General features: G+C 35.8%; 2 pseudogenes; one reads left to right on the top strand and one right to left on the bottom strand.

Moving 5' to 3' along the window:
* The first annotated feature begins 87 nt into the window (after window positions 1-87).
* LOC120205328 lies at window positions 88-6,003 on the top strand (annotated as a pseudogene).
* On the bottom strand, window positions 2,879-13,793 carry LOC120205318 (annotated as a pseudogene).
* Window positions 13,794-25,420: the final 11,627 nt, after the last annotated feature.

Here is a 25,420-nt window from a genome sequence, read left to right as displayed (position 1 = left end):
AGGAGAGAAAAAGAAGTAAGCCATTTTGGCGACAGTGATAAAGCTTATGTTACAGACCAAACATTTAGTAAACAGGATATTCCCGTGTAAACTAGTGGTGAAAATGCGTCACCGCATGTAAATACATTTGCTGAGATAGATTTAGGGGAACTATTGAATCAAAACATTAGGAGATGCAAGTATGTGAAACTAACTCCGGTTCAACGTCACGACATTCCTATAGTATTAGGATGAAGGGATTTAATGGCTTGTGCTCAAACAGGGTCTGGGAAGACAATTACTTTCTGCTTTTCGATTATTAGTGGAATTATGCGAGAGCAGCATGTGCAGAGACCGCGTGTAGCACGGATCGTTTACCCTCTTGCACTCATTATGTCTCTCATAAGGGAGGTTTCTTGTCAAGTGAGATTCTTATTCTTAGATCATTGGTTTAAGGTCCCTTTTCTTCTATGATATTTCAATTTTCAGATACACCATGAGGATAAAAAGTTCTCATACCAAACTGGTGTCAAGGTTGTAGTTGCCTATAGAGGGGCACCGATTAATCAACAGGTTTCTAGTGCTTCAAATTAATCATTCATTCTTTATGTTATTGACATATATACTTCTTAATTATTGTCTCATGCTAAACTAATTGACTTTAATCTGCAATATATATTTGTTCATGTCTATTTTTAACTCAATGAGTTATTGATTTGTCCCAAAACGTGTTGTAGTTTGCTTTCATCTCTAGAGATTTCTGGCTTGGTCTCCTTACAGACCTCTATTTCTGAATACCTGATAAATTTTTTCACATACTAATATTTCATTACTTAGTTGCGAGAGTTGGAGAGAGGAGTTGATATTCTAGTGGCAACTCCAGGGCGCTTGGTCGATTTGCTTGAGAGGGCTAGAGTGTCATTGCAAATGATAAGGTATTTGGCACTTGACGAGGTAGATCGCATGCTTGATATGGGTTTTGAGCCATAAATTAGAAAGATAGTGGAACAAATGGGCATGCCTGATCGGGGCATGAGACGGACAATGTTGTTTAGTGCCACCTTTCCAAGAGAGATACAGGTTTGTTATAACTGTTAAATAGGTTTCTCTATTGAATTAACTTGATTGTGAGTTTAGTAAAAAGAAAGATTATCCAAATTGGATCGCATAATTCCTTTGTCAATTGGTGATTGTGCAGAGGCTTGCATATGATTTTCTTTCAAATTACATATTCTTGGCCATTGGGAGGGTTGGTTCTAGCACGGATTTGATTGGACAAAGGGTCGAATTTGTTCAAGAGTCTGGCAAGAGAAGCCATCTCATGGATCTTCTGCATGCACAGAGAGAAAATGGTGCCCATAGCAAGGTAATGTAAGACTATCATGAATGGACTCGCTTATTGAAGTTCATTTATCCTTTGGATTAGAGTTAATTACTGAATGATGATTTTGCTATCTGTCTAGTCGCATTTAATCTAGAGGTCCATGATAATTAAAAGTTATTGATCGGTGTGCGTCTCTTACCTTGCAGTAAACTTTGACATTAGTTTTGTGGAGACTAAGAAATGAGCTGACTCTTTGGAGCATTGGTTGTGCATCAATGGATTCCCAACAACCACCATCCACGGTGATAGAACTCAACAGGTAATTGTTAAAAAGACATATTCTAAAGTGAAGTAAGATTACATTCATTTGACTTAATTTAAGTATCTAAGGAACTTTCGTTTGTCTGATCAAGTCCCGATCTAAGAAGTTGCACTAGTCAGTAGGACAATGTCATGCACACAGGAGAAGAGATAAGACTCGGAGCAAGAGAATTGGGGAAATCAGAGAAAGAGTTAGGGATTTGGAATTGGGAATGGACCTGACATGTTCTACAACCCACTAAGGATAGGAAACAACTTGCTTATTTGTGCAGGTTGTTATACTCAGTACAACAAGGACTATCAATTGTAGGGTAACTATGGGTACATTGTAATTATATCAAACCATGTACTAGAGGATGAGAAGGCATGCTTTGATTGAATGAATTCTAAACTTCTTTGAATCTCTTCTTTTCTCTCCTTAATCTTTATTCTCTTAATTCTTCGTCTAATTTCCTTCTCTAATCTCCTAGGGTCATAACAATTAGTATCAGAGCCATCATTTCCTGGTAGCTGGAAGCAAAAAAAAACCAAGACATGACAGACTCCATTAATCTTTCTTCGATTCAGAGGCAGTTTGACGGTCTCACCAAGATGATAAAGCATACAACGACTAAATCAACTCCTCTAAAATGGTGGAAAGCACAGAATGCTTGCATAACTGATTTGGAGACGAAAATGGACACAACCCAGAAATCGGTGAAGCAGATCTTCCAGATTCTGGCTAGTACAATGAGTGAGCAAAAACAAAAGCTGAAGGGATGTGGTAATTTGTCTCAGGTATTCGACAAAACGCAAGCAAAAGAAGCTGCGCCATTCATCATTGAATCATCTAGCCTCTTTGATGGTCAAGATCCTACAGAAATAGAAGCTGAGCAGAAACATGCAACGGAAAACTATATAAAGGCTACTATAATGGATGATGCTTACGATAAGAACATTTACCATGTCTATACACTTGAAGAAGCTTGCTTTATGCCCAAAACTAAGCTATAAAGCACTGAACCACCACTTAAATGTTATGCTGAAACTGCAAAGAGTGGCCCCAACAATAGTGTTATGATACTTCATTGCAGAGGGCATAAAACGTTTGAGAAAATGTTAGAGCTTCAGCATTGCGTAAACCATAGCAGTGGCGACAAACTTCTCAGTCGTGGTGCTGAAAAATTTAGCAAATGTGAGTCTAAAGGGGTATGCATCCACTGGTTAAATCAATATCAAAGTCTGAAGTCTTACCTCAACATGGATAGAACCAAAATTTGGGATGAGCTGAATCTGAAACAGAGACTTCTCCAAAATCGAATGCAGATTCTAGATGAACTGAGAAAGAGAACTACCATTTATTATGAGACGGGATGGAGGGTGGACCAATATCAATTGAGGAATATTGGAAATCTAGAATAAGGTTTTCTTCCACTATCACGCATGTCGTCTTTGAGGATAACACTTTTGTAGTTTTTGTTAGAGGTCTTGATGGCCAGGAAAAAAAATCAGCTTCAACTTTGGCTTTTGAAGATGCAAATGTGGAAGCCAAAAGGGGGAAAGAATTGTTGGCTGACTCGGAAAAGGTGTGAGTTCAGAAAAACATCGATACATGCTTTTATCACTTGACTAGTAGAAAGGGTCAACATGAGCAAATGAATCTAGAAAATGACCAGCAAAACAGTGACCATCTGATTATGCAAGAAACTCTCACAGTCGAGCCTTTGGCATTGCGAGGACAACCTTCTCACTTGAACTTACTGCCTTTATACACTAGACAAATCAACGAAGAGCTTTCCTTTCTGTTAGAAGTCCATGCGAGATGTTTGACAGCAGACAAAGGTTTTTGGATGGATTAGCGGCAGTTGTAACATCAAAGACAGCCCCATCAAAGAAAGCACAAGAAATTTTGATGTCTCGTACTTATTCATTTGCTGGTAACCAGAAGTTGATACTGTTAGTCCCTGCTTTCAATGTCATCAAGGGTGGTTCACCTCCAAGAAACAAACCTTCTATGTTGGACTTCATGATTCTCCCTATTAGAGCATTATCTTTTAAGGGGGTCAGGAAGAGGAATGTGGAAGTCTACCATCACTTGCAGACTGTTATCGAGAAGAAGTATGGTCAAAATGCAACAAATGTCTGTGATAAGGGTGATTTTGCTACTCCTAATATTCAGGAAAACAACGGCGGGCTTGAGTTGTTACGAACTGTCTTTGCTAAAATAGGTTACACAGACAAAATTGCTATTAAAATGAATGTTGTTGCATCTAAATTTTATAGACCACTTACAGTAAAAATCTTTGCAAATAATATTGCAGAATTGGTATACTACACTATTGCTTTTCTGCAAGTTACAGAATTATAGGTCCATATGTGGTCGACGGATACCAACCAAATGGTAATGGATGAGGATGATGTTAATAATAGCTACCGTGTGACTGGTGCATTTTTACTAAAAGTGGTGGTTGCTATTAGTGTTGTGAGGAAAAGATCTAGTGATTTCAACAAGAAAATGTTGGTGGTTGCTATTGGTTGAATCTAAAGGAGACTACCTTGCTTGCTATCGCCTCTTTTTCTGAGTAATTACTTGAGGCAGAACGAGTTTTTGAACTTATAAAAGTGAGTTTAGGGAATCTTCTCGAACAAGTTATTAATGAAGATTTAATTGGGACAGTGAAAATTGATACTGACAATAATGGTTTCAAAGAGCCAAGTGGTTTATCTTTAGAATCCGGGGCAGCAAATCAAATTGTTACCAAGTGGATGCTTACACTGGCAAGGGCATTGCTCGAGAAAGGTGAGTTTTGTGTGCACATTTTTTCACAAAGACTGAACAAAATGGATGCACATCATTGTAAGGACAAAATTGTTTGATCATTGGGGACAATGATCATTTCAAGGGAAGGGGAATGACATAATTATATGGGAAGTCAACAAACAAAGCAGCAGGAATCAGTTACTAAAACAACTTTTGAATCTGAAATTTTTTCAGAAGACTCAAGCAATGGACATAATTTACCTGAAGTTTCGGTCTTACCAGCAAACCTCACTTGCTCTTCGAAAAGGATTAAGGCTAACAGCAAGGGTCTATGGTACTGCTATCTATAATTTTTGGTGGAAGATGTTTGGCAACTTGAGTTTTCTGGATGAAGGTGTAATTAACCTCAAGAAGCACAATCAAGCTATCACTCAATTGTTGCTGCAGTTGACGAACTTAAGGCCAGAAAACATCACTGGGAAAAACTATATTGTGCTTAAAGCACTAATCCCAGGTTTAGATCCTTGGGGACAAGGATCCTTTCATGGAGGGGGTATTGTCATGCACAGAGGAGAAGAGATAAGACTCAGAACAAGAGCATTGGGGAAATCAGAGAAAGGGTTAGGGATTTGGAATTGAGAATGGACCTAACATGTTCTACAGCCCACTAAGGATAGGAAACAACTTGCTTATTTGTGCAGGTTGTTATACTCAGTACAACAAGGACTGGCAGTTGTAGGGTAACTATGGGTACATTGTAATTATATAAAACAATGTACTAGAGGAGGAGAAGACATGCTTTGATTGAATGAATTCTAAACTTCTTTGAATTTCTTCTTTTCTCTCCTTAATATCTATTCTCATAATTCTTCGTCTAATTTCCTTCTCTAATCTCATAGGGTCATAACAGACAAGTTTTTTAGTTGAAATCTTGTCTGAGATCTGCATTTAGCCTATTTTAGAAAGAATGTGTCTTTAAATAAATCATGTAATGCAGCAAAGGGAACTAGCATTGAGATCTTTCAAGAGCGGAAAGATCCCAATTTTAGTTGCGACCGACGTGGCTGCCCGTGGTCTCGATATACCTTATGTAGCTCACGTGGTCAACTTTGACCATCCCAATGACATCGATGATTATGTCCATCGAATTGGAAGGACAGGTCGGGCTGGTAAAACAAGATTGGCAACAGTTTTCTTTAATGAAGGCAATTCGTCACTGGCTAGGCCACTAGCTGAGCTAATGCAAGAAGCAAGTCAAGAGGTTCCTGTATGGCTCACCCGATATGTATCTCGAGCTTATTATAGTGGTAGCAAAAACCGACGATATAGAGGAGGGCGTTTTGGTGGGCGTGATTTCAGAAGAGAGGGTTTATATGGTAGGAATCTGGATCACTACGGCTTAGTTGGAGGGAATGGTGGCAGTGCATATGGAGTTCCTGGGAATTATGGTGGAGGATATGTCCCGGCAAGTGCATGGGATTAGACCCCCCTTTATACTGAATTATATTTTTCCGTATTTCACTCGATTATATATGTATAGTCTGTCAGGTTTCAAGGATTATTCTCACTGTTTTCACAGTTTACATTTGCATCTGGGTCCATCCACTAGGAAACTAGCCGTTTAGCCTGTCTGCTGATTACTGATATATGAAATCTTGGGAGCACTTTCGCATGCTATTTTGGCGATATGACAATTAACGTGAAAGTAAAATATACAATCCTTCTCTTTTTCTCCCCACTCGTATTCGGGTAGTTCTGCTATGTGGTGACCTAACCTAAAGTTAATTTGCTATAGATTTTAACTTTATATTTTACTATGTTCAACCTAAAATATCATACAGTTAATTATAATTTTTATTACTCCTAAGACTATTGAGATCGTTACATTATTATGATGGATTTTAACTTAAAATATTATATATAATAAAACTACGATGGATTTAAAATATTAAATATAATGAAATTGCAATGAATTTTAATTTAAAATATTATATAATGAAACTACAATGAATTTTAACTTAAAATATTATATATTTACTCTAAAAAGTTATGCAACTTACATGATATATGACTGTTTTAATAATTGTAATGTTTTTTTAATTCAATCTAAAATACGGATGGAACGCGGAAAGATTTAAAAAAACGGAAAATCTTAGAATCGTAAAAATTCATGCTGGCTCACATTTGCTGCATTCTTTTGATACTATACTAAGGGTACGTTTGGTTCACGGAATAAAAGATTAGGGAATATGATTACTAAGAATGTTGTATTTTGTGTTTGGTTGGTTTAGCAGGAATGTAAGATTACCGTATTTGGTTAAAAGAATGAAAGATTATTCGAATGTATATTTGACCAAATTATCCTTATTATATATTTGTTTTTTTAACAAGTTAAAAAATATTTATATATTTTCTTTAAAAAATTTAAATTCATAAAATTTATATAATTGTTTTTATAAAATTGAAAATATAAAAATGTTTAATGAGAAGGTACAATTTTATTTTACCCCTGAACTTCATATAAAATTTGAATTATTAATTTTTTTTTTGTAAATCTAAAATAGTTTAAGGATAAATTTGTAATTTAACATTCGTAAAATTTTTATTATTTAATGACAGAATAATGATATTTTGAAAGAAAATTTTTTAAGGACATTTTAATCCAAAACGTCGGTAATCCAACAATACCTAAAGAAAGGGAGGTAATGACATTCCTGATAATATACCCAAAAAAATCTACTATTGGTAATGTAAGATTACCAGGAATGACATTCCCGGCCAACCAAACGGGGAATGTAGATTACATTCCCATGAAAATCTCACATTCCCCCAACCAAACACACCCTAAGTACTCGAGTATTTCACATCAACTTTAGAAGCAAAATGGATGATCCTGCCACTCTATCTAGTTGGCTCTTTTATTTAGTTTAAAGTTAAATATAAAAGTTCATATGATAATACAATAATCTATTTAATAGTTGGCTCTTGGTCTTTTGAGAGTCGTGAATCCAAAAAAAAAAGCTCATGTAATAAGCTCAGTATGTGGATTAACATCTTCACATGGAGACATGTAATGGAATCTCCGAAATTTGTCCAATGCCCATAAAAGCTGAAATGACCTTGTGACCATTGCTCTCAATTTTCTCACAAATAATGTAAAGAAAAAGGAGACAAAAAGAAACCAAAATAAAAGAATGTTATTACTTGGAGACCAAAATGAAACATGACATGAACAGAACCACTTTTTCTCTTTTGCAGAGAAATTTGAAGTAGAGAGGATACCGAGTGGACATTTCTATTGGAAAAACAAAGAAAAAGGCCATAATGATTTTTCTATGAAACAAAGGTGTAGTTTAAATACGATCACAGAAAGGGGATCCCTGGTAGAGATACCTTGAAACACAAGGAGCATCATCTACCATTTCTTACAATATATAACTTATCGGCATTGATTGGCTTCTCTCACCCAATTTCTTGGTCATCTTCAAGACCTAAACAACGTAAGCAAACACATCCTTTAGGAGATCTCCAAAGCCATGTATAGAGGCTCTTCACGTGCATATATGATGCTTGAAAAGAGACTAATGCCTTTATCTTACAACAGCTCAGTAGTATATTGTTGTCAAACTTAAAAATGGAGGTTGGTAACTGCATACCTTACAGTATCAGCGTCTAGGCCTAGGCACACACCGAAATTCAGCTAATAGAGCTATATGATCAGATGACCACTCTGGAGAAGGAAGGGCTGTGTCTTTTCTTAAGCTATCCTCATCCAGGAGTTCCAATAATGACTCCACCGTTAAGGAATCCGCTGAAAGCACAAGCCAAATACTCGTAAGCAACTGCAATCACTAACATGACATCAAACATCTAGAGAAAAAGGCATTCATAAACAAAAAAAAACTGTATGTGTGCAATTTACGAAGCCAATGGTTTCAAGTAATTAACCTACCAGTGTAAAATATGTAATCTAGGGTGCCGATAAAATCTCTTGTGCAATTTGTAAATAAAGGTTCATTAGTTGTCGGGTCCATCCTTCTTCTCTGCTGTTCCAAACCAAGACCAACTCCTCTTAGGAAGGCAGAGTAAGCACTAACCTGTTTGAAAACTTTAATTTGTCAAACAAAACCCCTGAATTTCGTACAAAACTCTAACCCCATTCAACAAAATACTGTTTCCATTGCTTTCTTAAAACCCCATTAAAACATTGTTAGAAAAACACAATGGACCGCTTAAAGCAGGTTCATTAATGGAAGAAAGTTTACCAGTGGCAACTGATGAGTCAACTTGCTGTAAGGACGCAAAATTGCAAGAGGATCAACCACTAAATCCGGATGCAGTGGATCTACCTTTCCCATAGCAAGAAGTGAATGGGGAGCACTGCATAAAATTCAACAGCATGCTAATTAAGCAAAAGTCTAATGCGAAAAAAAAGATGGCCCTGAAGCAATAAGAAAATTGATCTGAAGCACTAAATACTCTAAAAATGATACAAAGGACAGACTTACCTCCCAGGAACTGAATTAAAATCCCCACACACCAACATTGGAATGTCTGCACTTGCAGCTATTTTCTCCAACCCCTTTAAGAGAGTATGCACCTAATTTAACATTACACAAAATATAAGTAATTTTTTTGAATTATACAAACATGCATGTATAGATAATTATACAGATAAAAGAAATTTTAGAACCTGCCAGATTTTGACATCTTTTAGCTCTTGTTGAACATTTACATGTGTGTTTGCCTATATTCAAAAGCCAGGAATTGTGGGAACAGTTACATGATGCACTTGCATATTATGGAAGTGTCGCAAAGAATATAGATAAACAAGTAAAAACAGTAATTTAAATCCGTTTACTTTCATGAATGTGCAGAATAGTAGCCCAACTTCCAGAAAGAATAAGTATATTTAACATTTCCGTCAAGTATCAGAGAAATTGAAAGTTGAAAGAAGCAAAGATAGGGAGACTAAAAAAATACAAAATACAAACCACATATGAAAGGGATAGATCTTATCAATCAAATCCCATTTATACTTTGTTAGTCATAATGAAATAAGAGGAAGTTTCATAGGAATCTGATACTTTTAATTGCTAGAACAAAATTATTATTCAAAGCAAACTTTCAGCTGGCCAATTATATCCTTTGAAGGACGGATCAAAAATCATTTTTTTCTGAAGATACGCGTTGGCCAATTTGAGTGCATTACAACAGTTTTTAGAATCAAAGCCCGCTAACTGCAGCACACAGAATTGATCACGTCTCTAAATGATCTACATGAGGTGATGAACTAACCTATCAATCAGACCAATTGACAGGACTAGATAGCAACAAATTAGGCAATTTCAGTTATGTGAGACCAGACAAACTACTTTGGACTCAGAAAATGTTACTCCTACAACATCGGCAACAATTTGTGCTAAACTTGCTAACTAAATTCTTTTTTGATTATATAGGATGGAACCCAGGGAAACTAGGCAATTAGTTGGATTAAAAAATATAAGAATAAATAGTCCCAACATCTTTTTAATCTCAGATAACGATCACCACATGAAATATGGTATCATGCGAATTACAAGCAATAATGGAGAAGGCCAGGAAAATATAGCAAAAAATAAATTAACAATTCTTACCACACAAAGAAGCTGCCGCTTCCCAGGATTGCCAGCTCCCTTATTAATAAACTTTGCTTCTAAAACCACAATTAGTGCTACATTATCCTGCAGACAAGAAGAATTTACAAGATACCATTAGAGGAATACATATAGTAAGAGAAAATATATATCTTAACGATAAACATTTATTACCTTAACCAAACGATTTAAAGTAGCTTTCTTCTGAGTAGTTTGAACTGCAACCTCAGTCAAGGATTGAGCAGCCTTATTAAATTCAACCTGCAAAAGACCATTTGATTTAGCACAAACATGTAAAAATCCACATACAACATTAGAAGTACACAAACCTCGTATTTTTTAACATGAGAAAATCTATCTCTACGGAAAAATGTAGCACAACCATCAATTGTATGGATATTTCCACTGTAAACCTGCATCACAAGCGATATAATTTACAAACAGAAGAGTAATATAACTAAATTAGTGCGATGAGAACCAGGGAAATCTTAAGCAACCTCATTTGTCTTCCTCTTGTATAAAGCTTGATACCCATGTTTATCCAGCTCAGGAGCAAAGAAATCATCAAAATGGTCACTTTGCACCTGGAAAGATTACAACAGTTTAGACCATCATCTAAATTAAGACCAATGAACTTGCACCATGTTGGATATTTCCACCCAAAATGTAACATAAACATTAAACAAACAGTTTTTGCCATGCATTAAACTTCAAAGCTGTGTTTCAGTTCAAAAATGGAAGTTCTGAAAGAACTATCATCAAACAGTACAGAAGTATCACCTCTTGAAGACAAACAATGTCTGCACGATAACCAACGATTTCCCTCAACAGGTTCTGTCGGCGATATGGCCAAGAAAGAGCCCATGAAGGGCAATAACTGTACAACTCACTGCTAGCATATGTGTCCGACAAAATGTTGTACGATAGAACAGTAAAAGTTCCAGAGGATGAAATCCGGCCATCTGAATCTAGTTGGGCCATCATATCAGCTCCGCCTACTGGGATCAAATGCCGAGGAATTGGGGAAGGAGCTGGTATAACACGAGATGTCAAAATAGTATTGGGACGTCCCACAGGTAGTTTTGTTTCTGCATCAATTACCACACACTCAAACTTGAGAACATGACCAATATCATCTGTAGTTGGTGTATATGTTTTAGAGCGTCCAACTTCAAACCAGGTTTCACCACCGCTCCTTTTGTGTAACTGCAGCAGGATACAGAGGAGTTGAACCATTTTTCAAGCTATTGCTTGATCCTGAACCAGTTAAACTAGCACTAATAACTCCAGACCCTGTGGTATTGAAACGACCAAATATCTCTTCCTCTTCATTTCCATTTTCATTTACAGCACTAGCTGCACGGTCATGAAGAACACGATGATGCTTCCATGCATCTGAGAAGCACTTTGGAGTGCAATGGTAACTTTTAGAAACAGGTATTTTTGCCTTTAAACAACTTACGCATTGCAGAGTGGCTTGCTCAGAGGGATGTACACTACAGACAGCAACATCCCCATCACTTTGTATGCGATACCTACAAAACAGACCAAAGAGAGAAGCAACATGTATTAGACAGGTAGTATACACCAAAATTTTGAAACAATCAACAAACTCTAATCCCACAAAAGAAAACAATCAAATAAAAAGATCATCTTAAGATACACACATCAGTTGAATAATCTCTCATCCAATATAAGAATTTTACTAAACAACACCCAAAGCATGTATAAGACCTTAGCTCACAGTAACCCATGGTGGTTAAAGATTTTTTCTACCATGAAAAGTAGCAATTTAAAATTACAATGCTTAATATTGGTTAGCACCCTATATAAATGTACAAGTCCTCATTTGTTTTCTCACCATGCAAAGATATAGTCTTAATTCATGAACTGAAGAATCAATTAGTTCAACTTTATCCCATAAGAAATAAAGAGACAAAATCTAATGAAAATATCAACTTATACTCACACAGTACAGTTGAATAATTTCTTAATGAAAATATCAACTTATGATACATGACAAAGTTGAATAATATCCAACAAAAGAATTAATAATGCATATTGTGTGTATCTCATCATAACATTTTAAGTTCAGTAAATTTAGTAAAACTACAAGGAACCCAAAACATATATAAATTCTTAAAAGTCTACGGTGGAAAAACTACAATAAACCCAAAGCCCCTTGGTGATAAAACTACAAGCCACCAAAACATTTCCGAGGACCCAAAGCATGTGTAAGTCTTAAAAAAGATAGTAACCATGGTGATTAAAGACTTTTTTCATACCATGAAAAGATATATACAAACCATAGCAATTAGTTTTTTCGGATTAAGTAATCATTAATCAATCAATTCAAATAAACCAAAGGTGAAATTTTAATAAAAGATATGATATGAAGGAGGGATTGAAGGAGGATTTTAATGAGGCCTCTTTCTATCAAAAAAAAAAAATAAAAGATATGATATGATATGGAAGCAAGTATAATTTTCTATCAACTATTAAACAGTGTAATAATACCCAAATTTAAGTCTTATTTTAAGTTAAGATGTCTAAGCAGTACATTTCCAATAATTAACATGCGCATTAAAACATTAACAAGCTTCATATACAAAGTGAAGTGACGAGGTACCAGCGTTAAATCATTTAAAGCTTCATATACAAAGCGGTGACAGGTGGCCACATTATTGCAAATACTGTATGGAACATTCTAGCTCCAAGGGTACTGGACTGAACATTCTAGCTCATAGTGTACAGTCATCGTGGCACAGTGTTTCTGAGGTGTCACACACCTTACAAAGAGTTCCATTGCAATATTTTAATACAAAGCGGTGCCAAGGTGGCCACAGTACTGCAGATGTGTTGCAAATACTGGATGGAATATTCTAGGTCATAGAGTCTAGTAATGTCTCTTAAGTGTCACGTTTATTACAAAGAGTTGCATTGCAATAACTGTGACTCTTGCAACTAAAAAACCAACACAAACTAAATCGAAGTATGCCTAAAGAAAATGATGTGAAACTCAACAGCATATCCAGACTCTAATCATAATGGCATGTTGTATCTTTAAGGTGCCTTTCCCATTACAAAGTGTTTTATTGCAATCCATATGACCTAAAGAAGACACAGAAAGAAAATGCTGGGCAACTCAACTGCAAAACCGAAATCAAGAAACTACTTCTCATGATAAATGTAGCACATAGAGTAACAAAAGGCAGATTGCAACAAATCAAAAACAAACACACTATATCCAAATGCAAAAGGGAAAGGCTTCAACTTATAAAGGCTGACTCGTGCAATTATTTAGACTATCCACCAAAGACGTATATACAAAAGAGTTAAAAATTTATGCCGTTGGACAGATTTAAAAACACTTACCACTTGTACCTCAAGAAGTGACCATCAAGAGGGGCATACTCAGGCACATCATCAGTGGTAAAGATCCTGTCTGGTCGGCGTAAGAGTACGTAAGGCGTGAGCTCGCAGCCAACAATTGGTATATCAGAAGGGAGGTGCACCCGTAGCACACTCAGCATGCTTTTACTTGTCCGATTTCCTTCGTTTGCACAGTTCGCAACGGTCACCTCTTTGTAAGCCTATTAAATCCAGTCCCACACTAGGAGCAGCAGCAGAATAAGAAATGTTCTCGAACCGATTAGCAATTCTATCAGGGCAGAGTCCAGGCGGATCCGCCATTACTTGAGCCGAAAACCCGCCAGCCTTGACCCCAAATCACCCTCTATTTCCCAATTAAAAAAAAAAACCTAAAAAAACACTAAATTTAATCTCGAAAAAAAAACTATCGGAGGAAAAACAATAACACAAGGAAAAAAATGGGACTTTTGGGGATGGCAAAGAGAGGGGAAGTATAAATTGAATAATAATTAGGGTTTTACAGATGAGGTTGTCGTAACAGGTTTTCGTCGGGCACGAAATATTAAATTTTGTGGGGAAGTTGATGTGAATAAATGGTTTTGAAAATAATTTGGGAGTCGCCATCGGCCTTTTGGGTCAGGTAGGTCGAATACCTAAAAATTATCTTTTAAAAAAAAGTTTTTAAGAAAACATTATTTAAAAGATGAACTGATCTGCGTTTTATAACCAAAAATTCGTTCTTTTTAATAATAAAAAGGGATTCGTGGTCGGTTACGTTTAGGGAAGGATTAGCACCCCTACAACGCCCAAAATTGGTACTTTTTAATTATAAATTGTCTCTATTATTAAAATTTAAAAATTCAAAAATATGTTTAATTTATAATCATATTATTTCAAAATTATATAAAAAAATATTTATTTATTTAAAAATATCAGAAAAGAACTTCTAGGTGCCTTAAGACAGCTCTTTTCTTTGATATTGATAAATATTAATTTAAATAATATTGTTTAATTTTAAAATACCAGAACAGGACATCCAGTTGTATTAAGACTGTCATTTTCTTTGATATTGAAAGCTAAATATTAAAATAATTCATTTAAAATAAATATTTAAAAATTTAATTACTATTTATTATATATATATTTATGAATATATAAAAATATTTAAAAATATAAACAAATAAAATAAAAATACCACTAAAACAATATATTTTAAAAACAATAAATAAATGAAAACATATAAAATAAATGACTAAATTATAGTGAAAATGAAATTAAAAATCTAATTCATAATTAATAGAAATATTAGGGATTAAACATGCCATTTCTTTATTTTATTTATTTAATGACTAAAATAAAATTATCTAAAATGAGGATATTAGATTAAAATAAATTAAAAATATAAACTCAGGATTAAAAATATTATTTATTAAAATTAAGGGACTAAATATGTTATTTATCCTAAATATTTATAAATACGGTTAAGGGCTAAAATATAATAAAATAAAATTTAAACACTAAATTAAAATGATTAAAAGTCAATTTCAGTGACTAAATTGCAAAGTTACAAAACTATAAGGGTTGCGGAAAGGGTTTACCCTTTCTTAAATTACACAGATACTCCTCCCCCTTAAACGACGTCGCATAGATGAGGGTTTATAAACCCTAAATGCCTGGCCCGAAGGGCCAAGCTTCTCATTTGCCTCATTTCTTTCTCTCTCAAAACGAGAGAACCAGAGTTCTCTCTGGTTTCTCTCTAGTTTCCCTCGCCGGAGGGAAACCGGCAGTCATAGGCCACCGTACTCCGCCGCCGGCCACCGCCGCCGGCCACCGTAACGGTGGTCGGAATTCACCAAAAACACCCCCAAAGCGTAGATCTAAACGTCCTAAGACCGATTTCGGTCTTTGTTTTCCCTAAAAGACTCCTAATCGGAGTAAATCTACGAAAATACCTTCGATATTTTCTGTTCTCCGGCGATGTTTGGGGTTCTCCGATGACAGAGTAAGTTCCTCTGTTCTCTTCTTCTTCTTTTTTTTTCTGGTTTGTCGTTGATTGGGATCGTGGTAGCTCTTGCTTTGTTTTTTTTTCTGTTTTTTTTTGTCGTTCTCTGCCGTCCCCCTTCTTTCTTGCAGGTGTGGTGGCTTTTATAGCCACCACTGAGGCTCTCGTCGGACCGGTTCCAGTGGAGACTTCTGGTGAGTCACCATAGCTATGTGGTGACTCACCCCATAGCCGTGACATGTGGGGAGCAGCTGGCCTTCTGGAGACTTCTGGCGAGGTCATCGTGGCACTGAAGCGTCGGCAAGGCGGCTGGAACTCACTGGAACTTTGGAGCGGCGGCTGGGACGTGGCTATGTAGAAACTAGGGTTTAGAAACCCTAGCTGCATTGTTGGACCTCCTGTGGACCATTGGATCTCTCAGATCCAACGGCTGTGATGATGAGGCGGCTAGAGATGAATGAAAACCCTAATTGGGTTTAGGGTTTGGGCTTGTAAAATGGGCCTGATTATTTGGGTTTGTAATAATTATTTAATAATAATATATAATAATATAATAATAATATTTATAATAATAATAATTTTAATTTTAATAATAATAATTTAAGTAAAATGAAAAATTAGTGTTCACAGCTGCCCCTCTTTGCTCATTCTTGTGTTAACAAGAATAGAGCAAAGACGAAAAAACAATAATTTTTCATTTGACTTCTTTTAAGTAAGACTGAAATGTTGAAAACATCATTCCAGAGGTCTTAAAAACATCATGCACTGCAGGACTTACAGATGACCCGAAGGATTTGAAAACATCAAAAAGCTCCCGAAGGCTTTTTGGAAACATCATGCACTGAAGGGCTTACAGATGACCCGAAGGCTTTGAAAACATCAAAAAGCTACCGAAGGCTTTTTGGAAACATCATGCACTGAAGGGCTTACAGATGACCCGAAGGCTTTGAAAACATCAAAAAGCTCCCGAAGGCTTTTTGGAAACATCATGCACTGAAGGGCTTACAGATGACCCGAAGGCTTTGAAAACATCAAAAGCTACCGAAGGCTTTTTGGAAACATCATGCACTGAAGGGCTTACAGATGACCCGAAGGCTTTGAAAACATCAAAAAGCTCCCGAAGGCTTTTTGGAAACATCATGCACTGAAGGGCTTACAGATGACCCGAAGGCTTTGAAAACATCAAAAAGCTACCGAAGGCTTTTTGGAAACATCATGCACTGAAGGACTTACAGATGACCCGAAGGCTTTGAAAACATCAAAAAGCTCCCGAAGGCTTTTTTTGGAAACATCATGCACTGAAGGACTTACAGATGTGAGAAATAGTTTACTAAGTAAAAAACTAAGAAAATCGTTTTCTTACTTTTCAACAATTTCATTTTAGAAAAGATAAAATGAGAAACTATGAAAATCGTTTTCTCATTATTTTTCAAAATAACATGTTGATTGGGTAACATGCCCCAATCTCAAGATAATACTCATTCTTGTGGATTGCGTCCATCTCTTCTTCAGATGTTTGCGTGATTCCTGTATTTTTGGTTTTGAATACCTTCTTCTTGTAAGGTATTTTTTTTCTTCTTCGTTCTTCCGAAGATCTGTAAAACTTCATGTTTGAATGCACTCAGATGTATCAATGTAATGCATTGTCTATTGTATAAATGATATTCTTATGAATGCATGAATGTTGATGCAATCTTCATTTGACTTCAAAGTGGTGAACTTGGTCTTCCTCTAGTTCATCATTTATTGCCAGGGTTATCTCTGGATATCAATGTAGCAACTTATGCTATCAAGCTTGCATTTCTGCAGAATCATCTGATCAACTTGTATCTTTACTGTCTTCTTTGCTTCATGAAGGTCTCAGAAGAAATGTTTCATTTGTGGAACCCTTGCTGTAGTCAGAACTATGACCTTGATGTCCCATTTTGTCTTGGATAAAACCAATTTTCTTTGCTTGGACTTGTGTAGAAATTCCATAAAGCTTTCATTTTTGAAAAGAGAATCTATCATCTTTAAAAAGAAAATTTGTCATCTCTGAAGTGAGAATCTATTATCTTTAAAAAGTGCAGATGTAGATATGCCTGACTCAGCGGGGATTAATTAGGGGAGTATAGTCTGTTCTGATTTGACTCTTGAAACATCACAAAGAAGATTTATTCCAATTCCTTTCATGTCTCCACATATAATCAGATCTCGAATAAGGCAACTTGGACCAATATCATGTTGAGATGCTTAACAACAACCTGTAGTTCAACCTTAGTTGACCCCATTAGTTTCTTGTTTAAAATTTCAACTTTCCTTGGAAAGAAATCTTCATTATATCTGACTTCTAATCTTGGGGTTGAAGAAGACATATTTCATCTTGGATCAATAAATGGAAACGTATGATTCCAACATTGGTTCAGCACCATAATCACTGGTTCGTAAAACATTTGATAATACATTCATCTTTTCTTGTGGTTTCTGCTCAGATGTTCGTAAAACATTTGACAACACATTCATCTTTTACTGTGGCTTCTGCCAAGATTTCTCAATCATGTAAGCTCTTTGCCTAATGTTCAAAGCTTTTGAATAACGTCACAAGACCACTTGAGAACAAAACTCAGTGGGGATTCAAGTGTAATGTTGGTACGACCAAAAGTTGGTCAAATTCAGAAGATATGCTGGTGTCGAATTGAATAGGAGACATTAACTGATCTTGATATCATCTCGGGCAAAGACAAATGTAATACTGATCACATTTTCTTCTATAATGACCTTTGTAGGAAGTAGAAACACATCAACTGTAGGATCAATGTACAGAAAGCTATCCGTGGAATTTTTGCAGCTGGGGATGAAATACAAATGATAAAACCAAAATAGATGAAAACTCAGTTCATCTTGGCTAGCAATGATGATCCCAAATAACAACGGGAATAACAGTAATATAAGTGAGAGTCGAGTCTCTTTAACGTCATCAATTAAACAAAACTGATGTGAAAAACAGCTTCGTAACCCTAACAGTATGGTTGAAACTAACTGACAGGAATCTCAAAGAAATGTTTTCAATTATTACCGACACAAAAAGGCCAAATTCAGATTTCGAGGTCTCGAGGAACTGATCCTTGGATTGAATGTTCTACAAAGGGACCATCTTTGTTCATGCAACCATGATGTAGCTTAACAAGGAACATACTGTCATGTGACACATGGTTTAAGAAGATTGGTTATTTGAAACCATACTTGCTGAATAAATATTTGTTTAACAACAGGACCCTAATGCAACTGCCTGATGAACGAAGCAATTATGTGTAGTCAGATTGACTGTTATTGTTTCACCATTTTCATTCTTCATATCTTTGTATCTCATTGGAAATATTTGTTCAAGTCAATGATCTTTACACAGGATATTGTGGGCCTTCAGCATGCCCCAACATTGGCTAATACAAGTGTTCAAAATGCATCAACAGTTCTGATTCTGATTGAAATGGGTTTTCAGCATGCCCCAGCATTTTGCTGATAAATATTCAGAATATTTCAACATTTTTGATTCTGTTTGAAAAAAGGTTTTCAGCATGCCCCAATATTTGCTTCTTGTTAATCTGAGTCTTCAAAATGTCCCACATGGATCTGTCTGAAGTGAGCTTTAAAATGCCCCAATATTTGCTGATACAGATGTTAAAAGTGTGCTTAACATTACTTCTTGTTGAGATGAGCCTCCAAGAATGCCCAAATATTCATATTGCTGTGAGCCTTCAAAATGCTCCAATATTCTATTTCTAGTTGAAATGGGCCCTCAAGATGTCCCTCTAGATTTATCTGATTCACTCTTAATCTCTGTTTGACTGGAATGTCATGATCCCCACGAGGTCCAATTTTGACAATGAATTGTTGTAGGTACTTGTAGCTTTATTCGTGCCCCAAATCTATTTATCTTGAATACTCTCATTCTGGTGTCACTAAACAATAATATTGTCAAGTAACTGAAATTCTCTTCATGTTATCACAAACTTAAGAAGTATTCAATCATTCTAACAGAAATGTCTGAGATATGTGTCTTCTGAATGAGGTGACCATTTTCTGTATCTGGAGGGATTTAGTCAGACAGTGAAGTAAAAATAGCTTGGTAATCCGTTCCAGGCTGACACAGTGGCTTATCATCTTTCAGTGAAAGCCATCTCTGAAATATACTTTTATGTGGGAGAGCAACCAATTTATGCAAACATAATCTGATGCAGTAACAAGACTACATATACAGTGGTACAAGCTCATCAAAAATCCACACCCACGCAACATGTTGATTCTGATAATAACTCATCTGATTATGAAGCGATCTTTCAGGATGATTTCACATGGATTGATAGTTCTTTTGATCTCGAGGAAATCATGAATTCTGATTCTGATGAGGAGAGTAAACTGTTATACTTGACAAAAATGGGATTCTCAGAAGCTGAAGCTTCAATAACCATGGAGAGATATGGTTCAGATTCATCAATTGTAGAATTGACAGATTTTATATGTGCTGACCAAATGGCTAAGGTTATTGACGCACTTCTTATGGTAGAAGATAGGAAGCCATTATGCAATGATCCAATTACAAGCAAAGGCGAAACTTGGGTTATGATTTGTGGAAAAGGAAGAAGCAGAGGAAGCTTGAAAAGAAGCTTCTAATGAAGATGATCATGCAATCCATATTTCAATTCCAATGATCGGTTCTGTAGTTCCTACCAAACCAGATCAAATAACTCAAAGAACACTTCCAGACGATGCTATTGAGTCTCCTTATTTCTCCTATGAGCAAATTCATCTTTTAAATTCAATGATTGGTTCTGTATAACCAGATCAGATAACTCAAAGAACACTTCCAGAAGATGCTATGAGCACATTCATCTTCTAAATTCAATGATTGGTTCTGTCTAACCAGATCAGATAACTCAAAGAACACTTCCAGAAGATGCTATGAGCACATTCATCTTCTAAATTCAATGATTGGTTCTGTCTAACCAGATCAGATAACTCAAAGAACACTTCCAGAAGATGCTATGATCCCAATTACATTTGTTCCAGTTAATGTTTGGACTAGAATATCATAATGCTTATTTGATGTAGAGCCAAAATTTGTAGATTCGAAGCATTTCCATGCTACTACACTGAAAAGGGCTATATTCATAATTCTGCCAATTAAGAACAGATTTTCTCTTATTCTGCTTCCTCCATGTGCTGATGCTTTTCTATTGACAAAGAAATGATAGTCTTCATGGGATCCAAGAACAAAGTTGAACTGCTTACAAACATGTACAAGAAGTTCCAGATTGACAGAAAGGATCTGTAAGGCTCTTGAAGCTTTATGACGATGAGCTACCTTCGAGTGTCCAGAAGTATGTTCTTGATGAGTGCCGAAAATGGAATCTGGTATGGGTTGGAAGAAATAAAGTTGCTCCACTTGAACCTGATGAGGTAGAAATGCTTCTAGGTTTCCCTAAAAACCATATATAAGGAGCTGCTAGAGACATGTTCTCTGGTGATATCAATGTCCTGTCTCTCTTTTTTTTTCTGGGATCAATAATGCAGAGGCTGTCTTCTACTGTCTTGGCATATTTTTGAAAACAAATGTGCAAGAACTGAATGATGATCGGTTGGAGCAATTGATGAGTAGATTTGTCGAATTCGACCTTGTTGTCGGTGACATCCAGTGTAACAACCTTACTGGAAGAAATAAACATCATCAGGATGAAATAGAAGATTTTTGCTGGTGCATTTTCTTGCAATGACTACCACAATGACTGTCTCTTCTGCTGCTCCAAAATACACACTGTCTTATCCCACTCTTCCCTAACCATGGAAAGGTTTAGTTGATGGTAAAACTGGTTATCTCAACTTTTGGAATCCTGTACGGCATACAAATGTAGAATTTGTTCCAATGTCTTATTCTGTGCCATAAGTCACTCAAATTCAAATTCAGCAATCTTCTGAAGGACATAATGGGTATCATCTTGACAAAGAAAGTGATCGGCATAGAAGAAGTATTAATGATGTATCAAGACTTGAGCCAACATCACGGTATAACCAGAGTGCAAGTATTGACTTGTTCATTCCCATAATACATCTTACTGGGACCTATATCTCTGTGATGTAATCTGCCAGAAACATGGATTAATGACTGGGGAAAGTAATTTGTCTGGTGATGCTTATCGACCTCAACATGAGATAAACGATAATCTTTCTTGATGAGCAGCTAATAATGTCATAGGGGAGTGTCACAAGTTCAATTCTCCAGTTTTTCTGACTTCTCAGACCACTTGCTTTCAAAAATGTGAAGTGTTTCATCATCCTGGCATCACTTTTTCTACAATAGAGGTAGATTGGGCAACAACTTGCTTCAAGGACCTTCTCCATTTGAGACTGTCGTGTTTGAAAATGTTTTTTTTCTTTCTTTATTGAAGAATGAAAGAATTTGCAAAGTATTGCCCCTTTCAGGTTCACAATATAATCGAAACATAAACAATGAGTTTAGTGACTATCAAATAAATCAACTACACTTTTAAATCATTCAAAAATCATAATCCTATGGCAAGTGTCAAAATTATTGACTGATTTGAGGTGTAGGTTGATTTTGGTAAAGTAGGTTCTTTCAAGTTGGTTCAGTATGTCGCTTCGGGCTTCCACTAACTTGAAGAAATGGTTGTTATGCTCATCTTGTAGAGATGCTTCTCGTTTCCAGAATCTCAGGAACGTTTTTGAGATGTGTGGTGCTTTATTAAGAGCTTAAGATCGTCTCTTATGTCGTTGTTGCACCATTCAATATTCGAGCCGCCTTTTCAGGTTTTCAATTCGAATCCTCCTTTGGTTTCAAGATGTTATTTAAAAATTTATATCTTGAACCCACCTTTTATCATTTTTCATATCATGCATTAAAGATTTTAAAAACTAATTTTTGCAAATAAAAATCAATCTTGGAAGGCGGAATGAATTCTAAAGATATCATCTTTTACTTAGAAATCCATGTATGATTAGAATGGACTTTTCAGGTACGTAACGTAGGCCATGGCTTATGGTTATGAAAAAAAAAAAAAGGATAAAAAGGCCCAAATAAGTGTTTAAGGGTCATCAAACCAAGGATCAATCCATTCTGATGCCATCAATCTTGCCTTGCTGGGGAATTTTCCATCAAATGGATCCCTCTAGACTGCTAAATTTTGGATTCATTTCCATTTTCTCATATCTTCAGCATTTCCTGCTCTTCTTGTTCGTACTTGATTAACCTTGTAACTTGAGGCTCAATAAGTCACCCATCTTGATTCAATTTTCCTTTTTCTTTTTCTCTTTTTTCTTCTTTCTTTGTTAGATGAGTATAATACTTCAACTGCTTTGAGCACCTCCTTTTCCTTTTGCATTTTGGAGATTTTTCATTATTCTTGATTGGATTGATCTTCAAGCACTCTGTTTTTGACATACTTTGTAAAAACTTTCTTGCCTTCATGGAAACTTGTCTTCGTAATAAAACTGTATTGACAATCTTCATTCTTGTGAGCAAATATCCTTCACCTTGCCCCCTAATGTGGAGGGTGATCCTTGGTTAGGGTTGAATCAGAAGAAAAATTATTCAGGCTCAAGTGGGGACAACAAATGATATATTTATATATATATAAAAGGATAAATGAAACAATGCCGTTCATCATCTCATACACAGAAACCTTTGTAAAAAGAGGTATCCACAGGGGGATGAATATTCAAGATTAACTTTATTTACATGAAAAAATGTAATTAATGCATGATATATTTATTTCAATCAATCACTTTCCCCTTCTTCTTTGAGTATGCCCTAATCACTCGAAATTATCATCAATGAGTTTGTTCTTGATGCCTCATCTCGTCTCTTCTTGCAGTAAAATTCACGGATAATTGAAAGTTTGGTTCTTTTGAGGTCTTTTGATTTATGATGGTTTTGTGTTCGAAAGGACAAATGTATGACTTTTGAAGTCATGTATATGGTGGAATGTAGTATCATCAATCAATCGACTCTACCCGAGAAGGTAAACATCTAGAGTTTGTGTCTCAAAAACAGGTAGAGACATTTCTTCAGAGTCTCAGATAAATGTAGTGTCAGGATTTGGTTTTGGTACAGGTCGAGTAATTGGTGTTGGATGGGATATTGAAGATATAATTTTATCACTTGCCAAAGATCTATAACTCTTGAAAAATTAAAAGAATAATTAATCTACTTGATACTCAATAATCTCAAGGTTAAAACTTGATTCCTTGCTCATAACCATAAAAGTAACACACATTTATTTATTGCACAACAGGTGGAGAAAGGAACAAAAACAAGTTCAAACAAGATGCTGAAAATAGAAAGTACTACAGTGGTAGATAACACTTCCACTTGTTTATTTTATTATGCCCTATTACTCCTATAATGGTATGTAATAGGATCAAGGTTCTTTTCTTCATTTACCCCCCATTTCTTGATCATTTCTTGTGTCAAAATCCCTTTGTCAACAAGCATCTCAATTTCTTTTAACAATGGCCTACAATTGCCTGTAGAATGCCCTTTTACCCCCAAGTGGAAATTACAAACACTATTTTGATCATAACTATGAGCAGAAGGGTTTGATGTCATTTTAGTTGGTCTTGGTGTGATGTATTGACCTTTAACCAAATGAGGATACAAGTCTGAAATGGAAGTTTGGAACACTTCCAAAGTTTTTCTTGATCGTATGACTTTCTTTGGTCGATCCGAACAGTTACTTGCTCTTTTTCTTTTGTAATTACGAGGACTCTGGATGCAACATTCATTCACATGATCAGCTTTTGCTTTTTGATCCATCGGGCTCTTGGATATGACTTTTGAGTTTTCTTTATTGATTACATTCTCAATTAAAGCTCCAGTTGTCACAAGATTCTCGAATTCCTTTGTCGGATTTGCCTGCATCAACTCGCGAAAAGGAGCGGGAAGGGAATCACGAAACATACATGATATCTCTTCTTCTATCATGGGAGGTTGAACTTGTGCTGCCACTCCTCTCCATCTTAGGGCATATTCTTGAAATCTTTCATTGGTTTTTTTCTTTACTCTTTGAAGATCCATACGTGTTGGAGTTAAGCCTTTAATATACCGATATTGTCTCAAAAATGCATCAGCTAGATCTACCCATCTCTTGATCTGTTCTTGGGCCAACTGATTGTACCAGACTACTGTTGGGCCAACAAGACTATCATGGAAAGAGTGAATTAACAGGTCATCAGAATTTAAATATCCTCCCATTTTTCTGCAAAACATTCTCAAATGGATTAAGGGACAACTTGTGCCATCATATTTCTCAAAATCAGGCATTTTGAATTCATGGGGAATAATCAAATCTGGAATCAAGCTGAGTTCTCTTGCTTCTAATTCTTTGTGGTAGGCACTAACATCTTTCATGGTTCTGATTACTTTCTCTGTCCTCTTGACTTTCTCCTCATATTGTGAATAATTAATGAGGCTATTATTTGGGTTTGAGTGGGATGCCCCAGGGTATGTTATCTTTCTCGACTCTTCAATCTGATAGCACGATTTCTCTATAGCAGTTGTATCTTCTTTATCAGATTCCATTCCCTGGATAATTTGATCTGATCCATCTGGTATTGAATCTGACGCTTCTTTCCTTGTATCCCAAGGTAACCCTGTCAATTGTTCTGGCCACTTATCTTGTAGTCCTTCATAAGATTGCTCCATTGTTTTCATGATGATGGTACAGTAAAATAAATGAATGATCTTGGTTTTTACTGTTACAAAACCTTTCATTAATTATTAACATGTTTTTATAATTAAAATACATGATAATACTTTAAATAAAAATGTGAAAAATGCATAAATGGAAAAATAAGGATGCAAAATGTGCAATTCAAAGATATAAAAAGTAAAAATACAAAATGAAAATGCACAGATACAAAATGTAAATGTATGTATGAAAAGGTGTTACCTAAGAGTGATCATCTTAGAACAGATTTCATTGAACACAAAAGCTTCAGTACATCAAACAAAACTTTTACATGTAGGGGACAACTTTCAGTCCTAACAAAACTTT

Source organism: Hibiscus syriacus, unplaced genomic scaffold, assembly GCF_006381635.1.
Source record: "Hibiscus syriacus cultivar Baekdansim isolate YM2019G1 unplaced genomic scaffold, ASM638163v2 tig00000405_pilon, whole genome shotgun sequence".
NCBI classification, from domain to species: Eukaryota; Viridiplantae; Streptophyta; class Magnoliopsida; order Malvales; family Malvaceae; genus Hibiscus; species Hibiscus syriacus.
This window is presented reverse-complemented; position numbering and strand designations above follow the sequence as displayed.